Below are 15,200 nucleotides of genomic sequence, written 5' to 3'. Positions count from 1 at the left end.
TTAGGGTCGGTGTCCTGTTGGAATGTGAACCTTAGTCCCAGTCTGAGGTCCTGAGTGCTCTGGAGCAGGTTTTCATCAAGGATCTCTCAGTACTTTGCTCCGATCATCTTTGCCTCGATCCTGACTAGTCTCCCAGTCCCTGCCACTGAAAAACATTCCCACAGCATGATGCTGCCACTACCTTGCTTCACCTTACAGATGGTGCCAGGTTTCTTCCAGACGTGACGCTTGGCATTCAGACCAAAGAGTTCAATATTGGTTTCATCAGTCCAGAAAATCTTGTTTCTCACGGTCTGAGAGTTTTATGGTGCCGTTTGGCAAACTCCAAGAGGACTGTCATGTGTTTTTTTACTGAGGAGTGGTTTCCGTCGGGTAACTCCACCATAAAGGCCTGATTTGTGGAGTACCGCAGAGACTCTTGTACTTCTGGAAGGTTGTCCCATCTCCACAGAGAAACTCTAGAGCTCTGTCAGAGTGACTATCAGGTTCTTTGTCACCTACCTGACCAAGACCCTTCTACACTGATTGCTCAGGTTTGCTGGGCAGCCAGCTCTAGGAAGAGTCTTGGTGATCTCATATTCTTCCATTTAAGAATGATGGAGGCCACTGTGTTATTGGGGACCTTCAATGCTGCAGAAATGTTTTGGTACCCTTCCCCATATCTGTGCCTTGACACAATTCTGTCTTGTAGCTCTATGGACAATTCCTTCCACCTCATGAAAAGCATACACCTTATGTAGACATGTGTGTGCCTTTCCAAATGATGTCCAATCAATTGAATTTACCACAGGTGGACTCCAATCAAGTTGTAGAAACATCTCAAGGATGATCAGTGGATCAGTGGCTCTCCCATCAGGAATTTTTAATTTAAATAATAATTGTGTCCTTCGTGTCCTTTCGTCAAAGAATCCTCCATTTGCAGCAATTACAGCCTTGCAGACCTGTGGCATTCTAGTTGTCAATTTGTTGAGTTAATCTGAAGAGATTTCACCCCATGCTTCCTGAAGCACATACATAAATTGGATTGGCTTGATGGGCACTTCTTACGTACCATACGGTCAAGCTGCTCCCACAACAGCTGAATAGGGTTGAGATCAGGTGACTGTGCTGGCCACTCCATTATAGACAGAATACTAGCTGACTGCTTCTTCCCTAAATAGTTCTTGCATAGTTTGGAGCTGTGCTTTGGGTCATTGTCCTGGTGTATGAGGAAATTGGCTCCAATTAAGTGCCGTCCACAGGGTATGGCATGGCGTTGCAAAATGGAGTGATAGCCTTCCTTCTTCCCCCAAAGCACCCTCAGACCATCACATTGCCTCCACCATGCTTGACAGATGGCGTCAAGCACTCCTCCAGCATCTTTTCAATTTTTCTGCGTCTCACAAATGTTCTTCTTTGTGATCCGAACACCTCAAACTTCATCTGTCCATAACACTTTTTTCCAATCTTCCTCTGTCCAGTGTCTGTGTTATTTTGCCCATCTCAATCTTTTCTTTTTATTGGCCAGTCTGAGATATGTATTTTTCTTTGCAACTCTGCCTAGAAGGCTAGCATCCCGGAGTCGCCTCTTCACTGTTGTCATTGAGTGAGGTGACGACTTGCTTCTCAAACTAGACACTCTAATGTACTTGTCCTCTTGCTCAGTTGTGCACCGGGGCCTCCCACTCTTTCTATTCTGGTTAGAGGCAGTTTGCGCTGTTCTGTGAAGGGAGTAGTACACAGCGTTGTATGAGATCGTCAGTTTCTTGGCAATTTCTCACATGGAATAGCCTTCATTTCTCAGAACAAGAATAGACTGACGAGTTTCAAAAGAAACGTATTTGTTTCTGGCCATTCTGAGCCTGTAATCAAACCCACAAATGCTGATGCTGCAGATACTCAACTAGTCTAAAGAAGGTCCGTTTTATTGCTTCTTTAATCAGAACAGCTGTGCTAACATAATTGCAAAAGGTTTTCTAATGAACCTTTTAAAATTATAAACTTGGATTAGCTAACACAACGTGCCATTGGAGCACAGGAGTGATGGTTGCTGATAATGGGCCTCTGTACACCTATGTAGATATTCCATAAAAAGTCTGCCATTTCAAGCTACAGTAGTCATTTACAACATGAACAATATCTACACTGTATTTCTGATCAATTTGATGTTATTTTAACTGGACAAAAATGTGCTTGTCTTTCAAAAACAAGGACATTTCTAAGTGACCCCAAACTTTTTAACAGTAGTTTATATTTGCAAAATTGCTGAGGCTTTTACGTAACAAAATGTGGGAAAAGTCAAGGGGTCTGAATATCAAATCAAATCAAATGTATTTATATAGCCCTTCGTACATCAGCTGATATCTCAAAGTGCTGTACAGAAACCCAGCCTAAAACCCCAAACAACAAGCAATGCAGGTGTAGAAGTACGGTGGCTAGGAAAAACTCCCTAGAAAGGCCAAAACCTAGGAAGAAACCTAGAGAGGAACCAGGCTATGTGGGGTGGCCAGTCCTCTTCTGGCTGTGCCGGGTGGAGATTATAACAGAACATGGTCAAGATGTTCAAATGTTCATAAATGACCAGCATGGTCGAATAATAATAAGGCAGAACAGTTGAAACTGGAGCAGCAGCACAGTCAGGTGGACTGGGGACAGCAAGGAGTCATCATGTCAGGTATTCCTGGGGCATGGTCCTAGGGCTCAGGTCCTCCGAGAGAGAGAGAGAAAGAAAGAGAGAATTAGAGAACGCACACTTAGATTCACACAGGACACCGAATAGGACAGGAGAAGTACTCCAGATATAACAAACTGACCCTAGCCCCCCGACACATAAACTACTGCAGCATAAATACTGGAGGCTGAGACAGGAGGGGTCAGGAGACACTGTGGCCCCATCCGAGGACACCCCCGGACAGGACCAAACAGGAAGGATATAACCCCACCCACTTTGCCAAAGCACAGCCCCCACAACACTAGAGGGATATCTTCAACCACCAACTTACCATCCTGAGACAAGGCTGAGTATAGCCCACAAAGACCTCCGCCACGGCACAACCCGGGGGGGGCAACCCAGACAGGATGACCACATCAGTGAATCAACCCACTCAGGTGACGCACCCCCTCCAGGGACGGCATGAGAGAGCCCCAGTAAGCCAGTGACTCAGCCCCTGTAATAGGGTTAGAGGCAGAGAATCCCAGTGGAAAGAGGGGAACCGGCCAGGCAGAGACAGCAAGGGCGGTTCGTTGCTCCAGAGCCTTTCCGTTCACCCTCCCACTCCTGGGCCAGACTACACTCAATCATATGACCCACTGAAGAGATGATTCTTCAGTAGAGACTTAAAGGTTGAGACCGAGTTTGGGTCTCTGACATGGGTAGGCAGACCGTTCCATAAAAATGGAGCTCTATAGAAGAAAGCCCTGCCTCCAGCTATTTGCTTAGAAATTCTAGGGACAATTAGGAGGCCTGCGTCTTGTGACCGTAGCGTACGTGTAGGTATGTACGGCAGGACCAAATCAGAGAGATAGGTAGGAGCAAGCCCATGTAATGCTTTGTAGGTTAGCAGTAAAACCTTGAAATCAGCCCTTGCTTTGACAGGAAGCCAGTGTAGAGAGGCTAGCACTGGAGTAATATGATCAAATTTTTTGGTTCTAGTCAGGATTCTAGCAGCCGTATTTAGCACTAACTGAAGTTTATTTAGTGCTTTATCCGGGTAGCCGGAAAGTAGAGCATTGCAGTAGTCTAACCTAGAAGTGACAAAAGCATGGATTAATTTTTCTGCATAATCTTTGGACAGAAAGTTTCTGATTTTTGGAATGTTACGTAGATGGAAAAAAGCTGTCCTTGAAATGGTATTGATATGTTCTTCAAAAGAGAGATCAGGGTCCAGAGTAACGCCGAGGTCCTTCACAGTTTTATTTGAGACGACTGTACAACCATTAAGATTAATTGTCAGATTCAACAGAAGATCTCTTTGTTTCTTGGGACCTAGAACAAGCATCTCTGTTTTGTCCGAGTTTAAAAGTAGAAAGTTTGCAGCCATCCAATTCCTTATGTCTGAAACACATTCTTCTAGCAAAGGCAATTTTGGGGCTTCACCATGTTTCATTGAAATGTACAGCTGTGTGTCATCCGCACAGCAGTGAAAGTTAACATTATGTTTTCGAATAACATCCCCAAGAGGTAAAATATAGAGTGAAAACAATAGTGGTCCCAAAACGGAACCTTGAGGAACACCGAAATTTACAGTTGATTTGTCAGAGGACAAACCATTCACAGAGACAAACTGATATCTTTCCGACAGATAAGATCTAAACCAGGCCAGAACTTGTCCGTGTAGACCAATTTGGGTTTCCAATCTCTCCAAAAGAATGTGGTGATCGATGGTATCAAAAGCAGCACTAAGGTCTAGGAGCACAAGGACAGATGCAGAGCCTCGGTCCGATGCCATTAAAATGTCATTTACCACCTTCACAAGTGCCGTCTCAGTGCTATGATGGGGTCTAAAACCAGACTGAAGCATTTCGTATACATTGTTTGTCTTCAGGAAGGCAGTGAGTTGTTGCGCAACAGCCTTTTCTAAAATTTTTGAGAGGAATGGAAGATTCGATAAAGGCCGATAGTTTTTTATATTTTCTGGGTCAAGGTTTGGCTTTTTCAAGAGAGGCTTTATTACTGCCACTTTTAGTGAGTTTGGTACACATCCGGTGGATAGAGAGCCGTTTATTATGTTCAACATAGGAGGGCCAAGCACAGGAAGCAGCTCTTTCAGTAGTTTAGTTGGAATAGGGTCCAGTATGCAGCTTGAAGGTTTAGAGGCCATGATTATTTTCATCATTGTGTCAAGAGATATAGTACTAAAACACTTGAGCGTCTCTCTTGATCCTAGGTCCGGGCAGAGTTGTGCAGACTCAGGACAACTGAGCTTTGAAGGAATACGCAGATTTAAGGAGGAGTCCGAAATTTGCTTTCTAATAATCATAATCTTTTCCTCAAAGAAGTTCATGAATTTATCCCTGCTAAAGTGAAAGTCGTCCTCTCTTGGGGAATGCTGCTTTTTAGTTAGCTTTGCGACAGTATCAAAAAGGAATTTCGGATTGTTCTTATTTTCCTCAATTAAGTTAGAAAAATAGGATGATCGAGCAGCAGTAAGGGCTCTTCGGTACTGCACAGTACTGTCTTTCCAAGCTAGTCGGAAGACTTCCAGTTTGGTGTGGCGCCATTTCCGTTCCAATTTTCTGGAAGCTTGCTTCAGAGCTCGGGTATTTTCTGTGTACCAGGGAGCTAGTTTCTTATGAGAAATGTTTTTCGTTTTTAGGGGTGCGACTGCATCTAGGGTATTGCGCAAGGTTAAATTGAGTTCCTCAGTTAGGTGGTTAACTGATTTTTGTCCTCTGGCGTCCTTGGGTAGACAGAGGGAATCTGGAAGGACATCAAGGAATCTTTGTGTTGTCTGTGAATTTATAGCACGACTTTTGATGATCCTTGGTTGGGGTCTGAGCAGATTATTTGTTGCAATTGCAAACGTAATAAAATGGTGGTCCGATAGTCCAGGATTATGAGGAAAAACATTAAGATCCACAACATTTATTCCATGGGACAAAACTAGGTCCAGCGTATGACTGTGACAGTGAGTGGGTCCAGAGACATGTTGGACAAAACCCACTGAGTCGATGATGGCTCCGAAAGCCTTTTGGAGTGGGTCTGTGGACTTTTCCATGTGAATATTAAAGTCACCAAAGATTAGAATATTATCCGCTATGACTACAAGGTCTGATAGGAATTCAGGGAACTCAGTGAGGAACGCTGTATATGGCCCAGGAGGCCTGTAAACAGTAGCTATAAAAAGTGATTGAGTAGGCTGCATAGATTTCATGACTAGAAGCTCAAAAGACGAAAACGTCTGTTTTTTTTTGTAAATTGAAATCTGCTATCATAAATGTTAGCAATACCTCCGCCTTTGCGGGATGCACGGGGGATATGGTCACTAGTGTAGCCAGGAGGTGAGGCCTCATTTAACACAATAAATTCATCAGGCTTAAGCCATGTTTCAGTCAGGCCAATCACATCAAGATTGTGATCAGTGATTCGTTCATTGACTATAATTGCCTTTGAAGTAAGGGATCTAACATTAAGTAGCCCTATTTTAAGATGTGAGGTATCATGATCTCTTTCAATAATGACAGGAATGAAGGTGGTCTTTATCCTAGTGAGATTGCTAAGGCGAACACTGCCATGTTTAGTTTTGCCCAACCTAGGTTGAGGCACAGACACGGTCTGAATACTTTCGGAAGGCACAGTACGTAAGAAAAGCACAAGAACTGGAACAGCCATCTCCAGACATGGGGGGGAAAGGAACAGATGAACTATTAATGAGAAGAGAAAGGGAGGGTGGACTAGAACCTTCAGTTGGAGTGCTAAAAACAGTTGGAGCGTTTAATAGGAGAAAAAGAGAAGCAGAGGTAGTGCCAGAGAATGAGAGTATGCTGACTGGGAGAGGGCAGCTTAAATATAGCCATGCCACTACCTCCACAGAGAGAGGGGGAGGGAGCAGGAAAGGGAGCGAGCAAAGTAGAATAAGCCACAGCCTTACTGCTGAAAGAGTAGAAATAGTTTCTGTATGTCATCGTCTGATCATGATCAGTGACAACAGCCCCTTCTTTCCAGTTACCACGATCCAACAACGACAACAGTTGCCTCCATCTCTCCCTGTATAAAAGCCCCCCTTCTTCTCTGTACTAATAATAGTCTAGACAGCCTCAATGAGTCATGGTAGTGAGATGTATCTAATCCTCTCTTCTTTTCCCTTTGCTTCTCATCAAGTTCCTGCTCAGTTCCCGCTCCCTCTATCGCCTTACAGGCAGTGCCCAGCAGTGGTGGCGCCACTAGGAATGTGTCATGAGTGTGTATGTCTCTGTGTGTATGGTTAGAGCTGTAATGAGTACTGTAATCAGAATGTGAAATTAACATTGGCTGGTGGAGGTCCAAATTTGACCAGCCAATCAAATCTTTTACAAGCCACATTTCTTTCAGAAAAAAATAATTATGAAAATGTATCACACACACACACATCATTTTTTCGGAGTGTATCACACACACACACACACACACACACACACACACACACACACACACACACACACACACACACACACACACACACTCACACTCACACACACACACACACATTAGTTTTTCTTGGGCCTTTGTTCTCTGGACTAAAGATGTGCAGATCACGTTCTGTGCATGTGTTTATGCTCTACATTACGCACAGTCTCTGGTTCGCCTTGTAGAGGTAAGGCTACTGTCACGTTCGTTGTAACGAGGAGACCAAGGAAGGAAGAATTAAGGAGGAAGAACACTTAACAAACTAACAAAACAAAAGTGAAGCTATAAACACTAGTGCTGACACAGGCAACTATACATAGACAATAACCCACAAAATACCCAAGGAATATGGCTACCTAAATATGGTCCCCAATCGAGAGACAACGATAAACAGCTGCTTGCTTCTAAATGAGAACCAATCTAGGCAACCATAGACATAAAAACACCTAGACTAAAGACAACACCATAAACATACAAAAACCCTAGACAGGTCAAAAACACAGATATCACCCTCGTCACACCCTGACCTAACTAAAATAATAAAGAAAACAAAGAATACTAAGGTCAGGGCATGACAGCTACTCTGGCTATTGGTGCTTGTTTAATAACATTAGATCAAAGTCTGCATGATCACATAATAATAATATTCTACACAACATAACCGAATGTAAAAACATAGTATTGCGTTACTGTAAAACACAAACACCACCGCATTTTTCTCTTGTGGCCAAAACTCAACGGCGCACAACACTAGGCAAAATACACAGGTAGGCTATGCTACAGTTATTTTACACCATCTGCTCTAAGATTTTCTCACTGTACATCATTCAGAACACTGTAGGCTATTTCAAACAACACTGTATAAAGATCTAAATGCATATATCCCCATGAAACTGATTAAAATCACATTATTGGTATGCAGATGCTCCATGGCCATTTCACCAGTAAAACCTATTATCATTGTCATTCACGGTTGACAGTGAGAAATGAGAAAGGAAGGAGACCACAACAATGTGTGAAAAGTAGAGGTAAAGAAAACACGTGCAGAATGTGATCTTCACATGCACAGAGGCTTCGGGATATTTAGTCTTGAGAAAAAAATTATCTGCAAAATGGGATAAAAAAACAACAACTGACAGTCTACCAGCCAATGGCAAAATCTAACAGCATTTGGTTGGTGGCTGGTGTTGATTTCCCACCCTGCCTGTAATTACATAAGGGTCACAGATTAATAATAGCTGTCTTATATATAGGCCGGCTTGCGGCTGGGTTTCCCTTTGTAATCCATGATGGTTTGCAAGCCCTGCCACATCCGACATCAGAGCAGGTGTAATGGGATTCGATTTTGGTCCTGTACTGACGCTTTGACTGTTTGATCATCAAATCAAATGTTATTTATAAAGCCCTGTTATATCAGCAGATGTCACAAAGTGCTTTTTACAGAAATCCAGCCTAAAACCCCAAACAACAAGCAATGCAGATGTGGAAGCACGGTGGCTAGGAAAAACTCCCTAGAAAGCCAAGAACCTAGGAAGAAACCTAGAGAGGAACCAGGCTCTGAGGGGTGGCCAGTCCTCTTCTGGCTGTGCCGGGGGGAGACTATAAGAGTACATGGCCATCAAGGCCAGATTGTTCTTCAAGATGTTCAAACGTTCAGAGATGACCAGCAGATCTAAACCAGGCCAGAACTTGTCCGTGTAGATCAATTTGGGTTTCCAATCTCTCCAAAATAATATGGTGATCGATGGTATCAAAAGCAGCACTAAGTGCTAGGAGCACGAGGACAGATGCATGGCCTTTAAAGGGTCATTTACCACCTTCACAAGTGCAGTCACAGTGCTATGATGGGGTCTAAAACCAGACTGAAGCATTTCGTATACATTGTTTGTCTTCAGGAAGGCAGTGAGTTGCTGTGCAACATCTTTTGGGAGATTCGATATAGGCTGATAGTTTTTTATATTTTCTGGGTCAAGGTTTGGCTTTTTCAAGAGCGGCTTTATTACTGCCACTTTTAGTGAGTTTGATACACTATCCGATGGATAGAGAGACGTTTATTATGTTCAACATAGGAGGGCCAAGCACAGGAAGCAGCTCTTTCAGTACTTTTCTTGGAATAGGGTCCAGTATGCAGCTTGAAGGTTTAGAGGCCATGATTATTTTCATAATTTTGTCAAGAGATATAGTAGTAAAACACTTAAGTGTCTCCCTTGATCGTAGGTCCTGGCAGAGTTGTGCAGACTCAGGACAACTGAGCTTTGGAGGAATACACATATTTAAAGAGGAGTCCGTAATTTGTTTTCTAATGATCAAGATCTTTTCCTCAAAGAAGTTCATGAATTTATTACTGCTGAAGTGAAAGCCATCCTCTCTTGGGGAATGCTGCTTTTTAGTTAGCTTTGCGACAGTATCAAAAAGAAATGCTGGATTGTTCTTATTTTCCTCAAGTTGGAAAAATAGGATGATCGAGAAGCAGTGAGGGCTCTTCGATACTGCACGGTACTGCCTTTCCAAGATAGTTGTAGCGCCATTTCCGTTCCAATTTTCTGGGAGCTTGCTTCAGAGCTCGGGTATTTTCTGTATACCAGGGAGCTAGTTTCTTATGACAAATGTTTTTAGTTTTTAGGGGTGCGACTGCATCTAGGGTATTGCGCAAGGTTAAATTGAGTTCCTCAGTTAGGTGGTTAACTGATTTTGTCCTCTGACGTCCTTGGGTAGGCAGAGGTAGTCTGGAAGGACATCAAGGAATCTGTGGGTTGTCTGAGAATTTAAAGCACAACTTTTGATGCTCCTTGGTTGGAGTCTGAGCAGATTATTTGTTGCGATTGCAAACGTAATAAAATGGTGGTCCGATAGTCAAGGATTATTAGGAAAATTCAGATTCACAACATTTATTTCATGGGACAAAACTAGGTCCAGAGTATGACTGTGGCAGTGAGTAGGTCCGGAGTAGGTCCGGAGACACTGGGGGATATAGTCACTAGTGTAACCAGGAGGTTATGCCTCATTTAACACAGTAAATTCATCGGGACTAAAGCCATGTTTCAGTCAGGCCAAACACATCAAGATTATGATCAGTTATTAGTTCATTGACTAAAACTGCCTAGGAAGTGAGGGATCTAACATTAAGTAGCCCTATTTTTAGATGTGAGGTATCACAATCTCTTTCAATAATGGCAGGAATGGTGGAGGTCTTTATTCCAGTGAGATTGCTAAGGCGAACACCGCCATGTTAAGTTTTGCCCAACCTAGGTTGAGGCACAGACACACTCTCAATGGGGATAGCTGAGCTGACTACACTGGCTATGCTAGTGGCAGACTCCACTAAGCTGGCAGGCTGGCTAACAGCCTGCTGCCTGGCCTGCACCCTATTTCATTGTGGAGCTAGGGGAGTTAGAGCCCTGTCTATGTTCGTAGATAAGATGAGAGCACACCTCCAGCTAGGATGGAGTCCGTCACTCTTCAACAGGCCAGGCTTGGTCCTGTTTGTGGGTGAGTCCCAGAAAGAGGGCCAATTATCTACAAATGATATATTTTGGGAGGGGCAGAAAACAGTGTTCAACCAGTGATTGAGTTGTGAGACTCTGCTGTAGAGCTCATAACTCCCCCTAACTGGGAGGGGGCCAAAGACAATTACTCGATGCCAACACATCTTTCTAGCTGATTTACAAGCTGAAGCTATGTTGCGCTTGGTGACCTCTGACTGTTTCATCCTAACATCATTGGTGCCGACGTAGATAACAATATCCCTATACTCTCTACACTCGCCAGTTTTAGCTTTAGCCAGCACCATCTTCAGATTAGCCTTAACGTCGGTAGCCCTGCCCCCTGGTAAACAGTGTATGATCGCTGGATGATTTGTCTAATGCTGCGGGCAATGGAGTCTCCAATGACTAGGGTTTTCAATTTGTCAGAGCTAATGGTGGGAGGTTTCGACGTCTCAGACCCCATAACGGGAGGAGTAGAGACCAGAGAAGACTCGGCCTCTGACTCCGACTCGCTGCTTAATAGGGAGAACCGGTTGAAAGTTTCTGTCGGCTGAATGAGCGACACCGGTTTACCATTCTGACAGCATTTCCCTCCAGAAGCCATGAGAAAGTTGTCCGGCTGCGGGGACTGTGCGAGGGGATTTATACTACTATCTGTACTTACTCGTGGAACAGACGCTGTTTCATCCTTTCCTACACTGAAATTACCCTTGCCTAACGATTGCGTCTGAAGCTGGGCTTGCAGCACAGCTATCCTCGCCGTAAGGCGATCGTTCTCCTGTATATTATGAGTACAGCGACTGCAATTAGAAGGCATCATGTTAATGTTACTAATTAGCTTCTGCTGGTGGAGGTCCTGACGAACCACGTCCAGATAAAGCGTCCGGAGTGAAAAGGTTAAATGAGGGAAAAACTGAGGGAAAAACTAAAAATATAAACAGTAATTAAAAAGTTAAAATTGTAAAGTTGTCAGGTAGCAAAGTAAGGTTAGCAACAAAATGCACAGCAGCACGTAAACTAGTCTGTTGGTTATTGAATCAGCTGGGTAGTGCTAAGGCAAAAATCAAAACGTGCACACTTCACTCTGCTCTACTCCATTACCAGTGACCACTCATAAGCTGAATCAGTTTCGTCAAAACTGAGGTTGAAATGAAAACCTACAGGAGGGTAGCTCTCCAGGAACAGGGTTGGAGAGCCCTGGTCTACAGCTTATCATGAGGTATTCTAACTCAGGCAAGCAGTACCTCGAGACTTCTTTAATATTACAGATCGCACACCAGTTGTTGTTAAGAAAGAGACACACACCACCTCCCCTTGAGCTACCCAGATGACATCGTTCTGCCCTGCCGATGTATCAAAAAACAGCTATATTTATATTTACCATATCCTTGTTCAGCGACTCGGAGAAACAAATATCAGTTATTCAGATCACGTTGATAGGATTGTCTCGAATGGAGCTCACCCAGTTTATTCTCCAGTGATTGCACATTTGCCAATAGAACGGAAGGTAGAGGCGATTTATCCACTCTCTGACGTAGTCTCGTCAGGTATCCCGCACGCCGGACTCCATATTGCGGTCTCCTCCTTCTTCGATTGTCGGCGATTTGGACCTGGTCCGGGATAATCAGTAAACTCAGCAACACCAAATAGTCCCTTTTTCAGGACCCTGTCTTTCAAAGACAATTCGTAAAAATCCAAATAACTTCACAGATCTTCATGGTAAAGGGTTTAAACACTGTTTCCCATGCTTGTTTAATGAAGCATAAACAATTAATGAACATGCACCTGTGGAACGGTCGTTAAGACACTAACAGCTTACAGACGGTAGGAAATTAAGGTCACAGTTATGAAAACCTAGGACACTAAAGAGGCCTTTCTACTGACTCTGAAAAACACCAAAAGAAAGATGCCCAGGGTCCCTGCTCATCTGTGTGAACGTGCCTTAGGCATGCTGCAAGGAGGCACGAGGACTTCAGATGTGGCCAGGGCAGGACAGCTGATTGTCCTCGCAGTGGCAGACCACGTGTAACAACACATGCAAAGGATCGGTACATCCGAACATCACACCTGCGGAACAGGGACAGGATGGCAACAACAACTGCCCGAGTTACACCAGGAACGCACAATCCCTCCATCAGTGCTCAGACTGTCCGCAATAGGCTGAGAGAGGCTGGACTGAGGGCTTGTAAGCCTGTTGTAAGGCAGGACCTCACCAGACATCACAGGCAACAACATCGCCTATGGGCATAAACCCACCGTCGCTGGACCAGACACGACTGGAAAAAAGTGCTCTTCACTGATGAGTCACGGTTTTGTCTCACCAGGGGAGATGGTCGGATTGGCGTTTATCGTCGAAGGAATGAGTGTTACACCGAGGCCTGTACTCTGGAGCAGGATCGAGGTCGAGGGTCCGTCATGATCTGGGGCGGTGTGTCACAGCACCATCGGACTGAGCTTGTTGTCATTGCAGGCAATCTCAATGCTGTGCGTTACAGGGAAGACATCCTCCTCCCTTCCTGCAGGCTCATCCTGACATGACCCTCCAGCATGACAATGCCACCAGCCATATTGCTCGTTCTGTGTGTGATTTCCTGCAAGACTGCAGGAATGCCAGTGTTCTTCCATGGCCAGCGAAGAGCCAGGATCTCATTGAGCATGTCTGGGACCTGTTGGATCAAAGGGTGAGGGCTAGGGCCATTCCCCACAGAAATGTCCGGGAACTTGCAGGTGCCTTGGTGGAAGAGTGGGGTAACTGGCAAATCTGGTGCAGTCCGCGAGGAGGAGATGCACTGCAGTACTTAATGCAGCTGGTGGCCACACCAGATACTGACTGTTACTTTGATTTTGAACCCCTCCCCCTTTGTTCAGGGACACTTTGATTTTGACCCCCCCCCCCCCCCCCCCCCTTTGTTCAGGGACACATTATTCAATTTCTGTTAGTCACATGTCTATGGAACTTGTTCAGTTTATGTCTCAGTTGTTGATTCTTGTTATGTTCATACAAATATTTACAAATGTTAAGTTTGCTGAAAATAAACGCAGTTGACAGTGAGAGGACGTTTCTTTTTTTGCTGAGTTTATCTGTCGCCTCGGACTCATTGAAGTTAAAGTTTTAGTCCAAATTGAGGATAGTGATGGCTGTTCTGATGTCCAGAAGCTCTTTTTGGTCATAGGAAATAATGGCGGAAACATCATGTACAAAAAAAAATGGCACAATTGGTCAGGAGCCTGTAAAACGGCTGCTATTCCCTCTAGGCCATCATACATTTTTATATGGTTAGATAAGACAGAAGGGTACTTAAGGCAAAAATGAAGTAGGGTGGTTGGTCAGGTTGGATGGGTAGGCGTATAACACAAATGTCTAGCATGTGTGTTTGAATCTCATTACAGACAACTTAGCATTTTAGCTAATTATCAACTTAACATTTCAGTTAACATTACCTTTTAGCTACTTTGCAACTATTTAGCATGTTAGCTAACCCTAACTCTAACCTTAACCCTTTAAGCTAACCTTAACCCAAACCTCTAATATTAACCCCTAGCCTAGCTAATGATAGCAACCTAGCTAACGGTACCATTAACCACCTGTCCACCACAAATTGGAATTCGTAACATGTCATACAATTCATAACATATTGTAGAAATTGCAATTCGTAACATATCATACGAATTGTAATTCGTAGCATATCATACGAAATGGATGATGGACATCCACAAATTAATACATATCATACGAAACGTAACATATCCTTCTAATTGGAGCGTCCCGGATTTACATTTACATCTACACCTGAGTCCAGGTTGCAGCATTAGGTCTGAAGACAGCCTGCTCAAATGTTTTTTTCCCAGTGCAGTAGCTAGGTAACAGTGAAACTATCACAACCAAGTGTCATTTCAGCAGAACCAGTCCACAGGAGGTCTTGTAAAATAATGGTCAAATGTGATGCCACTAGCCTTCAGTGGGCAAGAATTGGACGTGTATTTTGGGGTACTATTAGTTACAGTTGAACTTCAAATATGAAATTTAGTGAGAAAAGCAAGTAAAGTAGAGTTTCAAATCCAAAACTATCTAGCGAGTTGAGTTGGCTAACTTGAACAAGACTGCAGCATGAGCTTTGGCCTTTGTATGGGAAATGCGGTGGATAAATTGTAACAATAATTGGTTTACAAATGATACACCTAAGACAGCTTGATACAGCTGTTACAGATACTGTTCAGGCTCACATACCGTTGATGAATGCCAAACTTTTTCATGCCGTCTCCCACGAGTGTCATCACTTGTGGAGAAACGAGACGTTGGCGGGGATAAAGATTCAAGCTATTTCTTTGGTCAACATTACGTGAGAGTCACCCTCCAATTGGACAAAGTGGAGTGGTCTTTGTTGATAGCAGTCTGCTCAGCCACACCAAGAGAAGACAGGAATATGAACAGAACTTGCACATATTATGCAAATATCAGTTCATGCGTAACTGAGTTCTCACAAACTATCAATACGTTAAAGTAAAACTTGCAGAAGCAAATATACTTATAACATGCTCACTAACATGATACAACATTGTAGCTTATAAACTGTAGGCTACCTTAACCTTTTCCACATTTTATTTTCAATAGAATTTTTAAGTGTGTTCTT

This window comes from Oncorhynchus mykiss, chromosome 17 (genome assembly GCF_057628025.1).
Source record: "Oncorhynchus mykiss isolate SJ-2025 chromosome 17, ASM5762802v1, whole genome shotgun sequence".
NCBI classification, from domain to species: Eukaryota; Metazoa; Chordata; class Actinopteri; order Salmoniformes; family Salmonidae; genus Oncorhynchus; species Oncorhynchus mykiss.
This window is presented reverse-complemented; position numbering follows the sequence as displayed.